General features: G+C 54.3%; 1 long non-coding RNA gene across 1 annotated transcript in view; it reads left to right on the top strand.

Annotated features, from left to right (window-relative positions):
• Positions 1 to 243: 243 nt before the first annotated feature.
• The window catches only part of LOC123460065, a 29,399-nt gene continuing 16,338 nt past the window's right edge, over positions 244 to 13,304 (top strand). The window contains exon 1 of the long non-coding RNA XR_006637175.1: positions 244 to 790. This is a non-coding gene — a long non-coding RNA (uncharacterized LOC123460065). The remainder of the gene's footprint in view (positions 791 to 13,304) is intronic.

Below are 13,304 nucleotides of genomic sequence, written 5' to 3'. Positions count from 1 at the left end.
AAAAAAAAAAAATGCTTCCAGGAAGGGGTGCTGGAGGCCCAGCATGGTCACCACAGCATGTGGCAGGCTGGTAGGGGGTGGCTGGCCACATGGGACAATGGTGGGGAGGTGGGTGGCTAGGACCGGTGTGTGTTCAGAAGGATAGGGCCAGTGAAAAGGTGTACCCAATCAGGAGGCTCCAAGATGTGACATGGATTTGAGTTGCCTTTCATTTCTTCCTGGTAGTTTACGTAAGAGGCAGTGCGCGCGTTGGGGACAGGAAGGGAAGCAGCCATGGGGCTGGATTTCCATCGCTCTGCTCTGCAAAACCCCTTCGCTCTGCCCCCGCCTGCGTGGGGCTTTCTTGGCTGGGTCTGCTCCTGACAGAAGGGATGCGTGTTGTTGGGGGGGAGTTGGGGGGGGCTTGGCATGTGTGTGTGAGAGTATGTGTGTGTGTGTGTGTTTAAAATACAAAAAAAGAGAGAGAGAGAGAAAGAAAGGAAGAGGAAGAAGAAGCATGGCTCTCCTCAGCTGCAGAGGCGGGCCGGGCTCCATCCGTGCCAACTCCCCTCCAAGCGGGCACCGCAGGGACGCAGGAGGAACAAGAAGGCTGCAGAAGTGAGGGATGGGTGTGAAGAAAGATGGACGCTTGCCATGGCATGTGCCAGTGGCTGCATGGGGCCAAACCTCACACACAAAACCCACGGCAGATCGCTGGCAGCCCATGTCGGGAGGCGGCAGACAGTTGGCAATGCTGCCACAGAGGACAGGCTGGGAGCAGGCGGATGGAGGCACGGCCGGCACAGCGCAGGTAATGAGGGTGTGAAGCCCGCTGGGGTGCAGGCACCTGGCATCTGTGCTGGGGTGCAGATGAGGGTCTAGGTCTGACTTGAGCCGGGTTTTGCAGCACAGCAGTTTGCAGGAAGGGCCAATTTGGGAGGGGGGGCTCTGGGTTGCCCTGTGTCTAGAACATCCCTGTGGAATCATATAACCTCTGGGTCCCTCAATATGGCCCTGAGGTTGGGATGCCTGCTGCTTGCCCAGGTGTACTTGGCTGGTGTCTTGCAGCTGGTGGGATGGTTAGTCTGGGTGGGCCGCCTGGGACTGTGGAGACAGCAGCCGCACCCACAGGGGTCTCAAAGCTTCATCGTGTTCACCAGTGATGCCTGGGCTCCCAAGGAGAGTACTCCCTTCCCTGTTTGTAGGTCTCCTGACTGTCCAGGGGCACAGTCTATTTTCTCTTGCAGGGTGGGTTGGGGCTACACCCGAGGGTCGCAGAGCCCCCAAAGACGCACTGCCCCACTCTTCCCATCTGCCTAGAGCCCCCGTCCTTGCCTATAGCCCAGCTTGGCACCTCAATGCCTGCATGCAGATCAATGGGACAGAAGCCAAATGTGCCAGTGCCAAGGAGCCAGCTGCGGAGGGCACAAATGGGGTGGGCTCTGGAGGGAGGAGCACGTGGCTGGGCTTTCCCGGCAGCTCTAAGGACAAAGCCCACCCTCTTCCCGGTGATCATAGGCTGGGCAGAGGGTGGTGCCGGGGGGGCAGGAACATTCCACCTGCTGTGATGTGGGTGGCCAGTGTGGAGCAGGCAAGGTGACAGAGGCTTCCCCTGTTCCCGGCTACCCTTCCCTCGGCAAGGTCCCAAGCAAGCATAAGGGGGTCAGTATCACTTTTGTTACCCTTCCAGCCTAGGATGGCATGGGGTGCCGGGACTCATGCCACTGCAGAAGAAAACCGAAGCCACGCCCGGGCTTGGTCCTCTGTGTCTTAGCATAGTCCTCTAAAAGGCAGATCTAGTTCCAAAAAGAAAACATCACCTGAGGGGAGCTGTGGCATCTGGGTGAGTAGGGGCATCTGTGGGGGCAATGTGGTGCCCACTTTCCTCTGCAGAGTCTAGGGTGGACTCCTGAACTCAACTGAGCAGAGAAGCCCTTCCCCCTTCCTCCAAGGAGGATCAGGGAGGAGCTTCAAGGAAGGTAGTACAGAGACCTGGAGACATAGGGCCTACAGTCAGGCCATCAGGAGAAAGGAGATAACTCCTGGGGAGGTTCTGAGCCCCACAAAGTCCCAGCTATATACATCCCATGGACAACTGGGCGGGGCTTGCTGCCTTCTGCCATCCCACAGCCTGGGGAGTTGCTGCCAGAGTGGGCTGCAGTCCCCAGGCTCTGGCTAAAACCTTGTGTTAAGTCACCTTCCCTCTCAAAATCCCCCAGGGTGGGCCAATGCTGGGTGGGGCACTTGCCCACTGGTCATCTGGAGTTACCAAGGTCAGTGGGCCACAGACATGCTGTAGTGAGTCACGGTCCAGAGCTGACGCTAACATGAAGGGCCAAGAAACTGGCTAACAGTTGGATGGAAGTGGGATGATGGACCTGTGTTCTCCAAGTAAGGCTCCATGCAGGCCTCCTGGTTCCCAGCTCTAGGCAGAGCAGCATTCTGCTCTACACCTTGCTTGAGTCCCTGGGACTCCCAGAAGCAAGCTCGAGGGTGTGGGTGCTGGCTTGGAAGCTGACCCAGATCAGAAATCAGTGGTTAAGAAGGACCTATGTTCTCCAGAACTCTGTGGTGGTGGTGGTGTAGGCGGCACTCTGGTTACCAGGCTCTAGGGACTAGGTGGGTAATGGAGTAGGGGACGGAACTAGCTGTGTGAACACTATTGACTGTCTGCTCTGCACCCTGGGGAGTGTGGCTTCTCTCCCAACTCAATCGGCCAAGTTGCTGCTGGTCCAATGTTCTCCCAGCAAGGAACATTCTGGTCTGGTCCAGGAGCTCTGGTCTAAGTATCCAGAGGGGCTGTAGGTAGCTCTGGCTGCCCACCATGAGCCCAGGTCTTCATTACAGTCTAAGTGCACAGCATAAACATACTCTATGGAGTATAAACCCCTGGACTCCCCCTAGACCCTCCACCCAGCCAGGCCAGCCGCTTCTGCCCATGGGGAGAGTTGGTCTGGCCTAAGTTTAGACCCTTATCAGGAACCTTCCACTCAGAACTAGCATGAATGGCCAGGCCATGCTGTAGTCTGCCTGTGGGCCTAGTGGGGAATGAATATCCACCCCTCTGCCCTGCCTATTCCTCCCCCAGGCTGGTCTCAGGTCTTTGTTGATGGGGACAGAAAGTACAGGCAAGGCCTGGTGTCCACTGGTCATAGGGAAAGACACTCACGTGCTTGCCCTCTGCCCTGGGCTTTGCAATGCCTAGGATGGAAAGCTGGCAGGGAGGTTGGCATCCCCACCTGCCTCACTGCTCCTCCCTCCCCCTCCGCCTCCTGAATTTCACAGTGCCTGCTTCCTGCGCTGGCCCAGCTCCCTGGAGACTCCACCAGATGTTCCTGGGCCCTACGTTGCTCCCTAATGAAATATTCATGGAGCCGCTCTGCCTCCTGACATGAAAGCCTTCTGCAGTTTTCCCACCATGGAGAGCCAGGCAGCCAGCCTCGCCCACAGCCGGGCGTGAGCAGGCACCTGGCAGGAGCACCCTGCCAGCTCTCGACCAGCCTTGCCCCTTTCTCTTTGATGGTGGGGTGGGGGGTCAAAATCTCTGGTGGCTTTATCTTCTAGCCTGCTCTAGGGCTGTTCCTCCCCGAGCCCAGGGTCAGCATCTGGGTATATCAACATGTGCTCTGGCTCAGAAGGGTAGGAGAGGCCACTCTGCATGGGACAAGCCAACTCACGGGAGACTGACAGCCACACAGAGCTCCCCACCCTGCTTTACAAGCCCAAGAATAAGATGCCACCATGCCTTCCAACATCCCACACAAATACACCTCGACCCTGTGCCCCACCTGAGTCCCTCCTGCTGTGCACAGGCTGATCCAGCTCTGCTCACTGTCATTCAGCCACTTGCTCCTCCAAGATAATGTAGAAATCTCCCAGCACAGGTTCTTGCCCTGGAGATGGAATTTTGTAACATAGAGCAAAAGACCCACTGCTGTCCTCTGGGGTCCATACTGCCCCTCCACCCTCCAAAACCCTCGGGAAATCTCAGCTGCTATGTGCAATAAGGAGCAGAGGGCCCTAGTGTCTGTCCCCAGGCATCTCCACTAGGCTATGAAGCACGGTGGATGGAAGGCAGTTTCACATCCTCTCCTGTGATGTCCTGGGAAAGCCATGGCCTGAGGTTGGTCACTTCCCTGGGCACCCGTATGCAAATTGCTACCACAGGAGGGCAAGGTGCACGGACCAGTCCCTAGGTGGGATGAACTTCTGTGGTCAGCCTCTGACTCCTCTCAAAAGCTTCACCCAGTGGCCAGAATAGGTGGTATTATAGCTCCTTGTCCCCCACCATGCAGCAGACAGCTTCAGGTTAGCGGAGATGAACTTCCAGCCCAGGCACAGTTCTGAAGGAAGGGATATTTATTGAAGCTTACAGATACAGGGGAAGTTCCATAATGGCAAAAGAAGCTGGCCTGCTTTCACAGGACCAAACACACAGAGAGAAGCACAAGCCAAAAAGCCACACTGCACAGCACACCTCAGGAACTCCAGCCAGGCACACTTTGCAGATCTTTAGATTGAAATGGCAAGCCCACCATACCTTAAGATCCACCCAGTGACACTGCCTCCAGCCAGGTGGCTGCAGATGCAAACTACAAACTAATAAAACACTGGATATGAGCTCCCTCGTGACCTCAGAGCTGTACCACAGGAGCTCCAGACCCACCCAGATGGCTCTGAGCCTGGCCAGCATGGGACCTCTGTCCACCCACTCCTTCCCTGGACCAGCCTGTCCACACTCATGGGCCCAGCCTGGACACTTGGGCTGAGGTATTATGATACGTGAATATGGCCCCAAGCTGCATGTGTGCCCTAAGACAGCAAGACCCTCTCACCAGCTCCCGGGCTCCTGAGTCTGTGGGAGAGTGTCATTCTCATGGTTCAGCCCTGGGACCCGAGGACGGCCTCAGGAGGGTCTCTGACTGAAGCAGGAGTTCTGGGTCACTCTTTTCCAAATGCTGCAGTTGGATCCCACGAGTCAGGGCTCTCTACTAGTTCTTGGGTTATCTGATGAGGATGGGGGCAGTGTGCCCGGGGCCAGCTCAGCTCAGCAAGGAGGGTGGATGACTGGCTGAGCGCCCACTAGAAGTGCTTCCATGGCCTGTTGGTGCCAATATCCTCACTGGTGCTCTCGGGCTGTGTGCTTACAGGGTGCTCTACTAGCCGTTCTGGGTGGGATCAAGGCAGGGCCATAGGGTGGTGCTGCATGTTGAGGGCATGACCTGGGGGTCAGCAGCCCTGGGCTAAGCCCACCTCTGCCACTGGCAGAGTAGCCTTTGTCCTCTGTGCCTGTGTTTCCTGTGTGTGCCACGCTAATCTCAGTCACACAGCCCTGGAGGGACAGCACCTAGCTCGGTGGCTGGGATGCTCAAAAGGCATCCCCCCCACCGCTGACACTCACTGTACAGACCCCTGACAGCACTTCTTTTTGCCACCTCTTCCCTGGAGCTACTCTCAAGGAAGGCCAGAGACCCCGGGGCTCCAGGGGCTTCTGGTGCAATAGGCTCCATGAAGGCCAGACCCAAGAGCTGCCTGTGTCGCTGGGAAGAGAACTAGAAATACTCAAAATCATGGGTCCCAGCCCCGAGGTCCTTCCCTTGAGATCATGGTGTGGGCCAGGGATCCTTTCCTAGAGAATTTGGGTTCCAACCCCATATAGGTCCTGGCCCCAGGAGTCTGCCCTTGAGAGCTTGAGTCCTTTCCTTTAGGCTGTGGATCCTGGTTCTATGGTCCTTCCATTAACAAGCCCCAAGGCTGTCTGGCCCTCCTGTTGGACAGTTTCAGTGATCTACAGAATGCTGCTGCTCTAGAAACTTAGTAAGAGGAATGGACAAGGACAGGAACAATGGGGCCAAGGAGAAAGACAAGGTGGAAGAGATGGAAGGAGGTCTAGGGACAGGGACGAGAGTAGATGACTGTAGCAGTTCAGGGAGTAGTGGAATGGGGCCCATTGCTGTGTCCTCAGAGAGGATCTTCAAACTTCTGGGTTAAAGGAAGAGGAGCTGGCCCATCGGGCCAATCACAAAGCCCCCACATTGTCCTGGTCAGCCTGCCAGGGCTCCCTGGTCAGCAGGGAGTGTCAGGGAGGCAAAGCCAGACTTGTGTCTCTTACTAAGTGGGCAACCAATATGGTGAGTCACCCTTGTGGGGCCAGAGAGAGCTAGAGCTCCATGTGTGCATGGCGGTCAGAGTGAAGCTGCGTGACACACCTGCGGCCTCTCCCTTCTTGCTTGCAGACTTTCCAGCACCAAACTTAGAAACCCTGATGCAGGCTTCCTCTGTCCAGGTGAGCAGGTGCTGTTCACATGGGCTAGGCCCAGCAGACTCCCTGAGGACTTCAAGACAACCTGCCTAATGTGACTCCTGCCCACCTGCCTCCCTCCCTCCAGTTTTTCTCTCTAACAGTTGTCTGACTCATATAACTGCCACCTCTAGCAGCAGTCAGAAAATGGTCAGGGTGGTAGTCACAGAGCTGAGAGTCCAGCGAGTGTGCCCTCCCAGTCCTCCAACAAGGCAGGAACAGTATCTCCACAGTTAAAGAAATAGAGAGGTCAGAGCCGGATGTGGTGGCACACGCCTTTAATCCCAGCACTGGGGAGGCAGAGGTAGGAGGATCGCAATGAGTTCAAGGCCATCCTGAGACTACAGAGTGAATTCCAGGTTAGCCTGAGCTAGAGTGAGACCCAACCTTGAAAAACAAGACAAAACAAAATAACAACAACAAAAAAAATAGAGAGATCAAGTTGCTTCTCTGAGGCCACAGAACTGCACAGGAGCCAGAGCCAGGACTTAAGAGGCCAGGGTCCTGCCTAGGGCTTTGACCTCCTTTCCAGGACTAGCAGCCAGGACTTCCAGGAGACAGGGAGCTCACACTATTCCCTAGAACCACCTCCCTTCCTCCCATGTCCAAGTTTATGGACAAGGATCCAGGGCTGGTGTTCCTCCCCTGCTGAAGATGGTGGGTCTGAGTGAATGTATTGGAGGCAGGAGGGGTCTGAGCCATGTCTTCTCTCCCACCCTGGGCCCCAACTGCCTCTCCCCACGCTGCCAGCGAGGTAATAAGCTATGCGTGTCGTGTAGAAATGAAACATGTTCTGCAGAACAAATGGTGTTAATTTGCAGTGAGCTCTGCAGCCCGGCATTCCGGAGAGCCTGGAGGGCGGCCGCAGCAGCTGCGCCAGAATTAACAGCCTCGCGCAGCAAATTAGCAGGGCCATGCATCACTACCAGAGGGACAAAGCACCCCGAACCCCAGCTCCTACAGCTCTGTGCTCCAGGGAAGAGGCTGGTTCCAGGATGGAAAAAGAGCAGACTGCGAGCCCCCTTGTCCCTTCTGGAGGTCCAGGACCTCACAGGAGTCAGCAGCCTCACTTGGATGAGGTCCTCCAAAACTGGGGTCACTGCATGGCCAGATGCAGTCCAAGTGCATTCCGGAACCAGTCCTGGTGGAAGCCTGAGCTCCTGCTCCCCACCCTAGCAGCCTCAAAGCATGCTGCCTCCCCTCTTTGCTTGTGCGTGGATCATGCTCTGGGCCTTTCTCCCTCCCTTCCCTGAGCTGGGCTTAATTAATCCGCCTGTCTATTTACTTGTACTTATTGCTCGCTCTCGGACTGCTCGGAGCTGCCGGTCTGTATCGATCACTCTGAGATGCACTATCTCCCTGGCGATTCGTCTTCCTCTGCTACCCGCCATCCATCCCACTGATGCGTGTCTGCCCTGGGTGTTAGGAGAAAGCTGCAAATTGCGCGTTACATCTTAATGGGCGATTCCAGTAACTTCATTGCATCTGATGAATATTTAACATTACCCATCCATCCGCGTAGCTACTTGGCTGCAGGGAGGGGGTGGGAATGGTCTGGGGCTTCCACCCGTGACCCTTCTAACTTTAGAAATCTGGTCAGTTCTCACTGGATGGGTGGTGGGAAGAGGGAGGGCACGCTCACTTGCCTGTTCTGTGCTGAGCTCCAGGGACTTTGTTCCTAATGTAGGCCTTCCTTTTGGTCTGTGTCTCCCTTCTTCTCTGTGGCTAGGAGGGCCGTTCTGGAATGTGTGTCTTACCTCAGAGACTCAAGCTGAGCTCCTGCTTTGGAGGTGGGTGCTGAGCACCAGGGGTCTCCCTGAATCCTTCTGGTGTGATGGACACACAGGCAAAGGAATCCATGGGAACCTAGACACAGAAACACAGAAGTTCAGTCAAGTGCCTTTAGATAGTGTCTAATCCAGCACTCCAGCAGTATATAAATGGGGAAGTTAGGCCAGCCGAGAGGGTGCAATTTATTCAGTCAGAGTCCTGGGCTCGCTCTTGCAACCATCAGAACCCATTCCCAAACAGCTTCTGAGGTGGGGAAACTGGTGGGATCTGCATTCTTCTACAACCATGGTCTGGGACAGCCTACTGGCCCTGGGTGGTCCTGAGGCCCCAACCTGCTTCCTAGAAAGGGTGGTTGAACCATAAGTCTCTTGAACTAAGTCTAAGTCACCTACCAACCAGCTATCACTGGCCTTCCTCATCCTCAAAGAACTGAGGTTGTCTGCAGTCATTGGCCTCATTCCTGGTTATCCTAATAATTAAGAACACACAGTCTGGAAGTCTTGGATTTGCTTTGAACTGAACCCCTTAGGCTATGACTTGGGCTCGTTTCGCCAGCTCTGGCCCAGGCAGAGAATAGCAGCCTCCCTCTGCATTTGCTTGGATGAACCCTCTTTGTTCTTCAATGCCTCACTGAAAAGCATTGCCCTGCGGGATGAAAAGTGAAATACGGGGCTATGAACTTGGGCTGGTGGTGTTGGAAAGATCTAGGTCAAGTTCAGTCTCTGTCACTAATGATCTCAAGCCCATCTGTAAATGGAAGGCAATAATAACACTACAGAGTCAAAGTGTGAGGATTCAACGCATGGTGGTACTAATGGTGGTTATGTTGGTGTAAGAATGATGGTGCTGGTGATGGTTGTGATAAGAGGGATGTGATGATAGTGACGATGGTGGTGATGATGCTGATGCGACATAGTGATAATGGTGGTGGTGGTGGCTGTGACATGATGGTGACAGTAACGGTGATGGTGGTCATGACAGTGGTGATGTTGCCTGGAATTTAGTCAGTGCCTGCATCCAGAGCCTCTTATTCTGCTGGTCTCCCTCTTTTTCAAGGACACAATAGCATGTCAAGAAGAATGGGGCCACTCATCAGTCTTTTCACTAGCATGGACAGATGGACAGGATCTTTAAGTATCAAAACCAGGAACCATGGCTGCGGCTGAGATAATAGGACAACACACTTGCAGGAGCTTAGAAACAGGGTAGAAGGGCATGCTTAGACCTTAGGAATAGTAAAAGTCCAGGATCCACACCAATCAAAAAGCCATCATGAGGCTATGCAAGAAAGGTAGTCAGGGGCTGGGGAGATGGCTTAGCAGCTAGGCACTTGCCTGTGAAGTCTAAGGACCCTGGTTCGAGGCTCAATTCCCCAGGACCCATATAAGCCATGCATCTGGAGTTTGTTTGCAGTGGCTGGAAGCCCTGGTGCACCCATTCTCTCTTGGCCTCTTTCTCTCTGCCTGTCACTAGCAAATAAATAAATGAATAAACAAAAGGCAGTCAGAAAGCGCTTTAAAGAGACTATGCACGAGGCATAGGTGGTCCATCTGGACAGGGTGTGGAGGGGGAGCTCTTTACTGAGATGGAACTGAGGGAGATCCCCCACCAGAAGAAGGTCTCATGACCAGGAAACTGAGGTTAGAAATAGCTGGAGGATGGGTTGGGAAGCTGGGACTGATGGGCTTCACCAGTAGAAGTAAGAAAAGAGAGTTCCCAATCTGGACCCATCCATCCTTAGCACCAGGCATCTTCTACTCTGTTTCCTCCCGCTGCTCAAACTCCCACTTCGCTGAGAAATTCCGCTTCAAAGTGCACTTTTACCTACAGCGGCAACATGGAATCTATTGGATGATTACGGCTACAGCTGAGATGGGCTGGGGTTCAGGAACCACAGGCGTAGCTGTCAACCTCCTGCCCTGAGCAGAGCTCTTCAGTGGGCTTCAGAGCTCAGCCCAAAATGACTCGAGACACTGGCACACAGTGCCCACTGTGCCCTCCCGGGTTGGCCTACTTCTGACAGCCCTCTTCACAGCATCCTGCCTTTGGTGCTGGTGTCGGTGCACAGTCACACCACAGAATTCCTAGTAGAAGGATTCGTGTTTATCGGGACACAAACGTGAGGTTTCGCTGGTGGGGAACTGGAGGGTGGATGGCTGTTCTTGGTCTCTAGTCACTCTCCCCTGGCCTGGAGGAAGTGTGCAGAGCATGCCCAAGCCCCTGCACCCCCTACCCAGGCCAGGGGTGGCTGGTGGTCACAGCCTGGTTACAGCTGCTGTGCATGCCAGAGCAGTTCCAGATGTCCCAGAAGGACCCGTTCGAATGTCAATTCCATCTTCTCACAATCATTTTCCGCATCCTCTTAGCGCCGCAAGAACGCAGCCTGCTCGTTTGAATGCATAATTAGCCCGAGCATTCTACCTCGCTAATTTCAAGGCAGGGGACGCCAGTGGAGGGGGCTTAGGAATTTGCATATTAATTTAGCCGAGGGAGAGAAAAATTGTTTACCACTTTCTTCTCGCAGTTGCTCATGGAGGACTTAACTCTTTCAGCTCCCTGTTTGGAGCCTTGGGGACAGTGTGCATGGGGGTGCAGCCATCCCTCCTGAAGGCCCCAAACCACTTAGTTCAGCACCCCCCCCAAGTCCCACTGGGGCTGCCCCGGGGTGTCTCTGCATGTGCTGCTGGACTCAGCCAGCTGCCCCTGACTTTGCAGGGCCACGCAAGGTCTCCTAGGTATCAGACAGTGTGGGGACCCACTGATGACCGCAAGCACCCTTTCTTAGCTGGTCTTCATCTCAGGTCTTTGGAAATCAGCTATCTAGGTCCTCTTAGCCATTGCATTCCATCCTTTTTTTGTTTGTTTGTTTGTTTATTCCATAACCCTCCACTATACCTCACGTCCAGGGCCAGCACCATGCTAAGTGTGTGGTAGATATGCTGCCTTCCCCCATATGGGAAGCAGCGGTCAAGATGCTTCAAAGAGCCCCGGGCTCAGAGGAAGAAAGTGCGTGCTGGAGAGTGAAGACAAGCTTTTCAAAGGAGGTGGCCCCTGTCTCGGGTCTCACAGGAAGAAGACGTTTCCCCAGTTGGTGGTGGGAAGAAGGAAGAGGACAAAGGCACCCTGAGACATGGAGGGGGGAAGGTAGGCCATTTGTCCCCCAAATTTTTGGGTACTTACGAGGTTTCAGAGGCTGTGACAGACCCAGACAGTGGACTCCTGTGTGTGCCTTACAAACAGCTGGACTTTGTCTAGCCTAGGGATGCCCAGGGGCCACTTGGGAAAGGTGCAGTGAGTTGCAGTGACATGAGCGAGCAGCTCTGGTCCTTGCTGAGCCTGAATTTCCACACTGCAGTGTAGATGACATACACTGAACTTGATTCCCTTTGGAACAGGACCAGCTGAGAGGACCTGTGAGAGGCTCCATGCTGCCCTCCCCACATGTGAGCCCTAGACAAGAGCAGCATGCCGCCTGATTCCTCTTTAGAACTCAGAGACTATTAGCCGGGTGTGGTGGCGCACGCCTTTAATCCCAGCACTTGGGAGGCAGAGGTTAGAGAATCACCCTGAGTTTGAGGCCACCCTGAGACTACATAGTGAAGTCCAAGTCAGCCTGGGCTAGAATGAAACCCTATCTCAAAAAAACAAACAAACCTCAGAGACTATTAGGGACAGGGGCAGGTCCATAAAGAAGGGCCAGGCGAGGACCATGAGGGTCTTGAGCACCCATGGAGGGCAGAAGACAGAAGGCTGACAGCAGAAATCATGCCGAAGGCCAAAGGAGCACTGAACAGAAAGACCCGAGTTATCTTCAGGGTGGAATCCGGGCATGCAGTTGCTTTAGGCTTGTTTGTCTCTCTGAGCCTCAATATCTTTATCCGTATCCTAAGGCCTGTCCCATCTCCAGCCATAGAAAGCATCACCAGTCAGTCATAGCATCCTCTCTCATGATCTCACATGAGGTCGAGGGACCCCCAGCAGACAGTTGGTGTTAGCAAACAAATGAAGTCCTAGCTACCTGGAGGGGAAGAGCTCTAAGATGACCTCCAGCCAGGGTCCTCTGGCAAACCTGATCCCATGCAGATCATTACAGTGCCCCCATGGCCTCAACCATTCCACAGCTGCTCTTGAACTGAGAACCCAGTTCTCTTTGTAACATCAGCAACTCAGAGACCCCTGATGCAAGTCATTCCCATCATGGTGTTTTCTTTTTTGAAAAAATATGTTGATTTATTTATTTGAGACAGAGAGAAAGAGAGAGAGAGAGGGGCAGATAGAGCAAGAGAAGGGGCACACCAGGGCCTCCAGCCACCACAAATGAACTCCAGAGACGTGTGCCATCTTGTGCTACTGGCTTACATGGGTCCTGGGGAATTGGGTCCTTTGGCTTTGCAGGCAGGCGCCTTATCTACAAAGCCATCTCTCCAGCCCCATCGTGGTGTTTTATACATCCAGGCCCCCATAGCCAATAAGCGGGTGCTTGGTCAGTGGCCAGCATGAGATCAACTAGCTCTGCTCTTGTCTCGGCAGCCCACACTGATCAGGTGACCAAGAATAGAAAGAGTTGGGCTGGAGAGATGGCTTAGTGGTTAAGCGCTTGCCTGTGAAGCCTAAGGACCCCGGTTCGAGGCTCGGTTCCCCAGGTCCCACGTTAGCCAGATGCACAAGGGGGCGCACGCGTCTGGAGTTCGTTTGCAGAGGCTGGAAGCCCTGGTGCGCCCATTCTCTCTCTCTCCCTCTATCTGTCTTTCTCTCTGTGTCTGTCGCTCTCAAATAAATAAATAAATAATTTAAAAAAAAAAAGAATAGAAAGAGTTGTGCTCAGGGTGACTTGTCCGGGCTTTGACCATCTGTGGCCTGTAGGCGATACCTATGCTCTCCCTCAGCCCAAGCACCTGCAATGCTGCCCGGGGCTACCTCCACAGGGACCCCCTGGCCCATGCCTGGCAGTTGGAGCGCTTATCATCGAGCTCAGCACCCTGGACCACTGATGCCCACAGCCAGCGGGCAAGGCTGTTGACAACGAGCCCATGTCGTTGTGGGAGCTGCAGAGCCAGGGTCTCGCTGACCTGAATGGAAATCTGAAAATACTAGGGACATGGCTAAGGTCTGGGAGGCAAAGGCAATGGGGACAATTTGGAACAGGGCTGAGCCAGCCAGCCTGACTGCTGATTTTTGGGCAGGACGGAAAAGAGGCAGAAGAACTCAAGGGTGTGATGAGACCCCTAGAGGG

Source organism: Jaculus jaculus, chromosome 1 (assembly GCF_020740685.1).
Source record: "Jaculus jaculus isolate mJacJac1 chromosome 1, mJacJac1.mat.Y.cur, whole genome shotgun sequence".
Taxonomy (NCBI): Eukaryota; Metazoa; Chordata; class Mammalia; order Rodentia; family Dipodidae; genus Jaculus; species Jaculus jaculus.
Note: the sequence above shows the minus strand (reverse complement) of the source record. Positions and strands in the feature narration are given on the sequence as shown.